Source organism: Equus przewalskii, chromosome 20 (assembly GCF_037783145.1).
Source record: "Equus przewalskii isolate Varuska chromosome 20, EquPr2, whole genome shotgun sequence".
In the NCBI taxonomy this organism is placed as follows: domain Eukaryota; kingdom Metazoa; phylum Chordata; class Mammalia; order Perissodactyla; family Equidae; genus Equus; species Equus przewalskii.
Window position 1 is genome coordinate 37706082 of NC_091850.1, and position 10388 is coordinate 37716469.

A 10388-nucleotide genomic window follows, 5' to 3' on the forward strand; every position below is an offset into this window, starting at 1 on the left:
ACATACTCTCGACCAAAAATAACAATATTTCAAAACTCTACTTTACGGGAAAATTATCATGATGAAAGTTTCTTTTTAGTCTGCATTGACCCATGTGCCTTAACCTTTGTCAAGTAAGCTACAGCCCACAGAGCTGCAATAATTCTGCATAGTACATAAAAACTGGTGTTTCAATCAGTGAGGTCACTGTAAATCAAAAGAAAACAGCCCAGGTCGTTGCTTGTTTCCCACTGTCCCTTTAATTCCATCCATCAGCCATAGGTTGGTACCCTAACCTTGGAGAGTGATCTTGAAAATGTGAATACTTATTTTCTTAAATTTGAGGAATGGGGTAAGACAGTGTAAATGGAACTGTGCAAATAGATCGCCAATCTTTCATTGAAAAAAATGATAAAACAGCAAAGTCTACAAAGGGAGTTGATGAATAGTATCACTCAAAGCCTGTACATAAATGTTAATTATTTGCACACACAGGGGTTCTTGAAGATTTATTCCTCTACTTCACACATACAACTCCAAGTTAGCAAGTGCCTTAGATCCCAAAGGACATGTGATTTCATGGGCTCTAATTCTGTGACAGCAAGCATAAGAATAAATAAATGCTTAAGTATCCAGTTGTTTGACTGTCTCCATTTTGCTAAAAATTAGCATTTTAATATCCAGCAAGGATTAATATTTTTCTGACTCAGCTTATTCAACTCTCAAACAATGATTTTTGAGAGGCTTGCGCCCAAAGTTCCTACCACACCTAAGATTTTGTGATTTAGTGATTTAGTTAACAATCAATATATTACAAAGGAGGTCATATAATGTTGTCACAAACTAAAAGTTAGAAGAAAAGATAATCAGGCAGGAATCAAGAGAACACTGTCAAATATCACAATTAGTCCTTTCTCAAATGTTTGCTACAGGACATCAGAAAAATTTTGTTGAATTAAAGTGATATACAAATACTAAGACATAAAAATTAATGATTTAAGCTATAACTAAAAGCCTTGTAACAAATGTGTGGAATAAATTAAAATTAGTAACTTTGTGATTTAATTTGGTGAAAAAAATAAGACCTATATAGAACAATCATTAATTAAATATTTGGAAAGAAAAACTGAACATTTTTGTTTTGACATCACTATATTCTATGTGCAGGAAAAGAAAAATTTCTGTTGATTAATGATGATCTTAACACAGAAAAAATCATGGTCTCTCTTGCATAGCTATTTATCACATCCCACATTAATTTTTAAAAACAATGAGGTTAACAAAAGCTATCTGTATGGCTAAATTTTTAGATGAATTTATTAATTGGCAGAACAGTAATTTAATGGTATTATTTTCAAAATTCTTAATTTTATAGAATATCCATCTTTGTTTGTTTTCTGAGGAAGATCAGACCTGGGTTAACATCTGTTGCCAATCTTCCTCTTTTTGCTTGAGGAAGATTGTTACTGAGCTAACACTGTGCCAATCTTCCTCTATTTTGTACCTGAGATGCCACCAAAGCATGTCTTGATGAGCAGTGTGTAGGTCCACACCCAGGATCCAAACCTGTGAACTCTGGGTATCAAAGCGGAGCATGCGAACTTCACCACTATCCAAGGGGCTGGCCTCAGAATATTCGTCTTTTATTATGAAACAGAATGAAGTATTATTTTTAGTATAAATGCCATTTTATATTTAGACATAAATTAGTGAGCATATTTTATTATTATGTTATTAATTCAGTATCTAAGTCATGGCTCAACTGGTACTAATGTTTATTAGTAACTATTTACTAGAACATTCTTTTTTTCACCCATTTGGTACTTTTCACACTACGTACTTATAAGAATTCACCCAGTTGTCTATGCCTGCATGACAGCATCAAAGGTCAGTATTAACACAATGAATCTTGTACAAACGCAAATTAGCCCACAGAAAGCTCACATGCCCAGGCAGGGAAGAATATATGTTTCTTTTGCTTAAGAATTTCTAAGCTGTTGGTAATACTTCAGATATTCGGTGATAATCCATAAAATATATGATCAAAATAATTTCATTAGTTGCCATTAAAATTACTTCTCAAAAGATGATTTAATGGAGATTTATGCTGATCACTAAATGTTTAAAAATATTACTTTGCTATAATGTAGTAAGAGATATACACATTAAAGTTATATTAAACTAAATATTATTTTACGTACGATTTTAAAATTTACGCCTATATATTTAGATACTTCATATGGGTTTGGAGAGAGTTTATTATTGAGATCTACTTTTCAGCAAGATGACAATTATTATAAATGTTTTAACTAAAAAGAAGTTAACTTTGGCATTATTCTGATTAATTCACTTTTTAATTTAGTATTGAGTGTACAAACCTCAGCCTCCCCATACCTAGTACAATGTTTCTCTAATAAACAGTGCTGACAGTTTTGAATTAATGAAAACGAGAGTAGTTATTTTTTTTTTAAAAAAAAACTGCCCCTCTCCCGCCTTGATTTTTTTTTTTAAAGATTTTATTTTTTTCCTTTTTCTCCCCAAAGCCCCCCAGTACAAAGTTGTATATTTCTCGTTGTGGGTTCTTCTAGTTGTGGTATGTGGGACGCTGCCTCAGCGTGGTTTGATGAGCAGTGCCATGTCCGCGCCCAGGATTCGAACCAACGAAACACTGGGCCACCTGCAGCGGAGCACGCGAACTTAACCACTCGGCCACGGGGCCGGCCCCGAGAGTAGTTATTTTAATATTTGAAACCTATCACCTAATAGGCCCAACATGTTCATTCCCACCTAACATCACCTAGGAACCAACTGCCATTGCTGAGAAAATCAAAGAGAACTTTATAATACTGAAATCTCATCTCAATGAATTTGCATATGTCTTCAAAATATCATTCTTATTTAGATTTCCAAATTAGGTTTTATCTAAGAAAGCATTGACTAGAAACTACTCAAGTGAAAAATGTGTAGTTTGAAGGGTGGTTAGGAAGACAAGTAAGCAGAAAACACTGACGAGATGAACTTCAGAGTGAGCAGCACAGAAGGAGGGTGTCAAGCGTGAAAATACCCATGGTCTCTCCTTATTCTGGCATTTTTAAATTAATGAAAACAATAAAAGTCATGTGTGATGTTGCAGGCAGGTCAAAGACAGAATAAGTCAACATATGTGAGGTGTGGAAAGGTAAGAAATGTTTAAAAATCACTAAACAGACAAGTATTTTTGTTGGCCCCGAACCTATTTTTCCCTCAGTTCTCCATCTCAGTATGGAGACTCCATTTTGCAGTTGGAGTCATTCCCTTTTTCTTTTTTCTAACACTAATACCTAATCCAGTAGCAAATCCTGTTGTATTTATTTTCAAAATATATCCAAAATATAACTATTTCTCACCAATTCCTCCATGATGTCATCATCTCCTACTTGAACAAGTCTCTTTGTTGGTCTCCCGGCTAGACCACTCTATTCTTCCCTTCCTGCCATCTGTTCTCCATCAAGTGATCAAAATGACCCATTTTAAATCAAAATCAGGTGATGTGTTCCCTCTGACCACCCCCCCCCCCACACACACACACACACACCTGCAAAGGCTCCCTATGGCAATCAGGAAAAAATGCAATGATATAAGAGACCCAGCTGGCTCCCTGATGCCAGCATGCATTACTGAATCCTCCATCCTTGATTTACTGCTTTTCAACCCTGATGATCTATGCTATTCCTCAAACAATTGAGCATGTTTCTGCCTCAGGGCATTTGCACTTGCTATTGCCTCTGCCTAGAGAGTTCTTCCCACACGTATGCAGATAGCTGGCTTTGTCACTTCATTCAACTCTGCTCAAACATCACATCATCAAAGACACCTTCTCTAACAGGATTATGCAAAAAACATACTCACCAGTCAGTAATCTCTCTTGGTCTCCTGTATTAGTTTTCTATCACTGCTGTGACAAATTACCTCAAATTTGGTGGTTTAAACAACGAAAATTTATTATCTTACAGTTCTGTAGATCTGCTTTCTGACAAGGGTCTCCCTAGACTAGAATCAAGGTCTCGACAAGGGCTGCACTCCTTTCTAGGGGGGATCTGTTCCACAGCGTTTTCTAGCTTGTAGACACTGACTGTATCCATCTGTCTTTTTTAAAGATTGGCACCTGAGCTAACATCTGTTGCCAATCTTCCTTTTTTTCTTCTTCTTCTTCTCCCCAAAGGTCCCCTAGTACATAGTTGTATATTCTCGTGAGTACCTCTGGTTGTGCTATGTGGGATTATGTGGGACACCACCTCAGCATGGCTTGACAAGCAGTGCCATGTCCGTGACCAGGATCCGAACCAGTGAAACTCTGGGCAACCGAAGCCGAGCGCGTGAATTCTCTCGGCCACGGGGCTGGCCCCATGGCTCATCCATCTTCAAAGTCAGTAGCAGTGGGTCAAGTCCTTATGCTGTCATGTTATCTCACTGGTTCCATTCCTCAGTTTTCACATTTCGTTTTGAGCTGAAAAATGTGCTCTGCTTTTAAAGACTCGTGTGATTATACTGAGTCGCCAGAATCATGCAGGATAAACTCTTCACCTCCAGATCCTTAACTTAAGTACATCTGCAAAGTCCCTTCTGCTACGTAAGGTAATACATTCACAAGTTTCAAGAACTGGGGCGTGGGCATTTTTGGGCTTCATTCTTCTGCCGACCACGTCTCCTTACCCTGCTTTATTGTCACCTAGAGCACTTAGCACCATCTGTGGTATTATATGCTTGTTCATTTGCTTACTGTCTTTCTCCCCTTATCTGAATGCAAGTTCCTCGAGAATAAAGACTTTTCTGCTCTATCCCCAAGACCTAGAATAGTACCTGGAATCTAGGAGGCATTAAAGAAATATTTGATTAATGAATAGATGTCAGGTGTATTTAATAACTACAACAGATATTTATGACCAGGACTAGTAGATTCAACATTGAAATTAAGAACTATTACTCAAGAAATTTGTGATTTAGTTTGATTACAAGAATAAAATTTGCAGGTGTAGTGAAATAATATATGTCATGTTTTCATTATATCAATTTGTCTGCAAACCACCACATGTTCCACGCCCATCCAAGGAGTGGTGGGTTAAGGAAAGGAAAACGAACAAATCTTGTGTAGAAATTTTATAACAATATGACATTTTCATTCTTTAGGAGAAGCGATACACACAATAGCATATTAGCAGTTAAGGTAGATCACTTCCCACAGATTCCAAACAGTATGTGGGTAGGGGGTGGAGGGTCACTGGAGAAAAGAAATGATGTCCATACCTTTCATCCTAAGAGCTTTTGCACACCAATGTCTTCTAATTGAAAAGTGTTGGGGCTGCCCCTGTGGCCAAGTGGTTAAGTTCGTGAGCTCCGCTGCAGGCGGCCCAATGTTTCGTTGGTTCGAATCCTGGACGCGGACATGGCACTGCTCATCAAACCACACTGAGGCAGCTTCCCACATGCCACAACTAGAAGGACCCACAATGAAGAATATACAACTATGTACTGGGGGGCTTTGGGGAGAAAAAGGGAAAAAATAAAAAAATCTTTAAAAAAAAAGAAAAATGTTAACACTAATTAAAATAATTATGATTTAAATTTATTTCCTTTGACTATGTTCATAAATCTATCCTGATTGTTAGCATTTAACTTTTGATTTTTTTTTTTGAGGGATTTAGTATAAACAAAAATCTACATATTTATTTCTGTTGGCTTCAAAAATGGGCACATGTGATCTTGCCTGCACTATAGACTGAAAGCCAACAAGGAGAACAGAAAGCGTAAAAGGTAATAACATCATGATAAAGATTTCGAAAGCTCTAATAATTCATATCTGCAATCTACTTCCCTCTATGATATGACATAGCCATTTACGTATGACTGTATATGGCGCTAAAGTTAAATACATCCACATATTGCACAGCTCACATAACTGTGTCAATACTGTTAATACAATAAAGATTTAAATTCTCCCATCTCAATGTGTTTATCAATTTCATAAATCTTTCAATAACTTCTTTTCATGTATAGTTTTCTTCTTTGGGAAAAAAATATAAAAATTAATTAAATGACAGATTTTACTGATCAGACAGACAAAGACAGAGACGCTGAGGAATGTACGTAGACCTCTAACAGTGAATAGGGTATGAGTCATAAACTCGTATTTTAGCATAGTTCACTTTATCCTCCATCCTGGTTTTATGGAGGGTGTTGACTGAAAAAAAGGAGTCTAGGTAAATGTTAAAGGAAGGAGTTTGTTCAGATAATCTAAGTGAGGAGCTTGAGTCCCAGGAAACAGTACAACGGAGTAGTCTGAGGAACTCCTCGGGGGTCTACAGATCTGAGTGCAGTTTTTCTACTTTTTAACAATTCAGCATACATGCAGGAAAGGGCTTACACATCTAATATTCGTATACTTTAAACATAACGTGAACAAGAGCTTTTTGGTTATACATCAAGCAAGGCTTGAAGTGTTAGTGTTATCTATGTTTGGAGGGTGGCAAGGAGACGGGTCATTACTTTTTCCCTCAATCTCTAAGAAACTGTTGCTGGGAAATGAGAGAGCAAGGCACCCTTTATTTTTTCTGTTGGGGAGCTGTCCAGCTGGTGCCTTCAGTCGTGAAGTGTGGGGTTGCGACGTCATTCTAACACAAGCTTAGGATGGCCACATGGCTGCTTCACAGCACAGCCTGGATTTCTGTACTGACTTTAAGCCTTTGCAGCTTGCTTGCTAGATTCATCTGTTAGACCAAGGAGAGGGGCTGCAGTCTCATTCACAAGGAGAAACAGCCCATTATTGTGGTTACAACCACCTTACCCAAGCCAGGACCAGAAGCCTTCAGTGATGAGGTCAAGCGTGGAGGCCTCCCTCTCCTGGGGCTTTGATTCAAACTCAGTTCTTTCCCACTTCTTCTAGGTCATTGCATATCCTCCTCACTTCAGGTCTTCCCTCCTTGCTAGTATCTTCTCCCAAACCCAGTGCAAGATATAAGGAGCTGAAAACATCTAGATTGATTAACAATGGAGTGAGCATGAACTTACCAAAAAAATGTCAATTAGGTCTGGGAGACTTACAAAGGGAGGCAGGAGAGAGAGAGGAAGGCAATTTAGAATTAAGATAAGAAAGAGAATTCATTTGATTAAAAAAATAACAATATAAAGTTTAAACATACTTTGATGATTACGATGTTCTGAATATCACATCTATATAAACACATTAAAAAGTTTTAGAGTCATTATAATGTTATTTGATACGAGTTAACTCATATCATATGATTGACTGAAAGTCACTGATAGTTTTGTTTCTAAAATGTTTCCCTTTATTTGGAATTCTATATGTATGACTACTTATTTTGTTAAATGATGTTGTTCTCTTGTTTTTCTTAAATTTGATGATTTTCTTTTCACTTTGGAAAAAGACCATTTTACTATCCTAGAATGATGACAAATAAAAAATAAGGTTAATAAAGAACACAAAACATTTCCACTCCTGGAGCACTATTTACAGAAACCAGCTTAGGAGTTTCACAAATGATCATTCTTACGCTTTGATTTATTTTGTTTCCTAAATTTAAATTTAATATTTTAAACTAGGCAGTAATTGAACCGTTAATAGTTTGAACAAATCACCTAAAATTTGCTTTTGATTGTGCATTTTTTGCAGAGACTTTTAATCCATTTATATTAATTGAATTAGGATAAGAAATGCAAAATGTTAAGCAACTCTACTTAGCTTGAGATCTTGTATCTGGTTGAATAGTTATTGTATCAATTAAATGATGAAATTTATGAAATACAAATACTTAGCTAAAAATAAAACTCCTGTAATCAGAGTGCTTTTATTTTGTGTCTTGGTTTAACCATGGGCTGAATCATGTCATGATTAAAAAATCTAAATACTTGGTAAATCTTGGAGGCTTTTTAGCCAAAAGATATTTCGATGCAGGGACCATAGTATAAAAAACAATCTCTACATAAAAATTAAACAATGGCATAGTTCACTATATAAATGAGTTGTTCCAACAAAATTTTTTTTCCCCAGGATTTTCCTAAAATATGGTCTGATACCAAAGAATTAACAAATGGTTCAATATTTGTTGTTGTTTTGCTAGTGCTAAAAAGCTGGCAAAGATGAAGTACTTTCACTGGGCTAGAGAGGTAAGCTTTAGCACATTGTAACAGCTGAAGTATGTTTTGCTCTAGTCCAATGACCTATAGCATGAGCAAGATGTTCTTCAAGCAACCAAAAGGGATACATATGCACAATATGTCTGATAAATTAGGAATCTATTGTGGTGGTGGTTACAAATATCTGCAGTAATGGAACTGTTTGGTCAATTAGGTGCCAGGAGGGCAAGATTTGCGCTACCAGGCAACACAGAAAATGATTTCTTCTACTGGAGTGAAGGGCATTCTATCATGTTTCTAATTTCACCTCAAGCTCCACCTCGTCTAAGAAATTTCTCTGACCCCCTTTCTAGCCCCTCTCTCTACTTGCCCTCTAGTTGGGTCAAGACCCTTGTAAACTGCAATAGAATCAAGTGCCGTCTTTCAGAGTGCTTTTCATGGTGAATAATAAGACAATCTTTTGTGAGATTAAATAATTATTCTTTCCTCTTACTAGAGAGTGAGCTCTGTGGGGATGAGAATGGAGCGAGCTATTGATTGCCATCACATCCCCAGTGCTAAGCAAAATGTATGCCATATTGTAGCAGCTCAATAAGAAGCTGGAGAGTGAATAACTGAATACATGAATGAATGAAATTTTACCGACTGATTTCATCAAGGCCTTATGCAGTACCCTGACATTAGAGATCAAATGTTATAGAGTCAAGCCCAGCTTAACACGAGTCAAGTATACTTTACTGTCCTTGTTTACTAATGACAAATAGATTTATCAATGTGTTTGTCTGTAAATGTCAACGTAGATTACTGTTCAAACACTCACCTGTGATGGGACCTTTTTAGTTCATGGGTGACACCATACTGCATCAGCATGAGCAGCGGTTACTAAACAGATCAGTGGCAAAAATCATGTGCCCCAGTGCAAAATGAAAATGTGGAGGCCCTTGTTTAAAAATTATTAAGAAATTCAAGAGTGCACCAGCAGTGCATTAAACCAAGAGTGGACCCCTTCTAAGGGTGGCACTGTGTGTGACTACACAGAATACGTACTCATAAAGCCAGCACTGTCAATCAGGGAGAAGACATTTTTGCTTTTCTTTAGTTTTGGAGTCGGATTTTATGAAATTCCTCTGATTTTATGAATTTCCTCTCACTGTTTCATTCTCTCTTCCTCATTCTCTTCCATAATGTCACATGAAGGATTACACAGCGTTGAGGGTGAGTGTAATCACAGAGGGCCTGAGGTAAGGACAGACATTTGCATACAAAGCAAGCTACCATCATCAATGGAGATTATCAGAAAAGAGTTCAGAACTCCTCCTCTTTCTGGTCTATTCTCTTGGCAACTCTGGTGGGACTTTATTTAATCAACATGCTGCTAGGATGGAGCATCATGACCAGGCATTTTCACTGCCATCTACCCCCTAGCATGTTGAATGCTGAAATGAAAACCAAAGCTGACATTCATCACAGTTGCAATACTCTATTTCGAAAACTTGAGAGTAACTACTTCTTCATTCATCACACACTTGGCAAAATTCCCTTCTTTCTTCCCATTCATTTACTTTTGTGTATCACTTGTCTTCATTTCTGTCTCTCTCATTAGGTGGTTAAATCCTTATTTAGCCAGGACCATGGTTGTAGCTCTCTCCCACAGTCTCATAAATAGCATAACGTTTTGCAGTGTTTCTGCATATAATATGTATGTGTCAAAAATAATAAGTGATTGTATAAACAAATTTTATGCATTCATAAATCATGAGTTTTAAGTCAGGGTTTCTTTCTTTTCTAGATTGCTTTAACATAACTATAGGCCAGTGATTCTCACATTTTAGCTCTCAGAATCACGTTGAGACATTTAAAAACACAGAATGCTGAGCACTCCCATAGTTACTGATTTGGTAGGTCTGAGATGGGACTCAAGAATCTGCATTTATAACAAGGTCCCAAGTAATGCTAATGTTGTTGGCCTAGAGACTGCATTCTGAGAACCATTGTTCCAGACATTAAAGAAGAAATTATTCAGTGACACATGCTAAAGCACGGTAAGGAAGCTTATTCAAGGGGGCCATCATGATGGACATGGGGACCACTTCAGTGGGGTCTTGCAGTGGGGAGGAGAGATTGGGCTCAATTCTGAATACAGCATGGGCAAGTGGGAATTTGTAGTCAATGAACAGAGTGGGGGTCAGTGCACAGAAAACTACTAAGAGGAAATATCAGGGGCAAGAGGAGATTCTACCTAAAGTGACCTGACAGTATTCTTGCTGAAGGCAGAATAG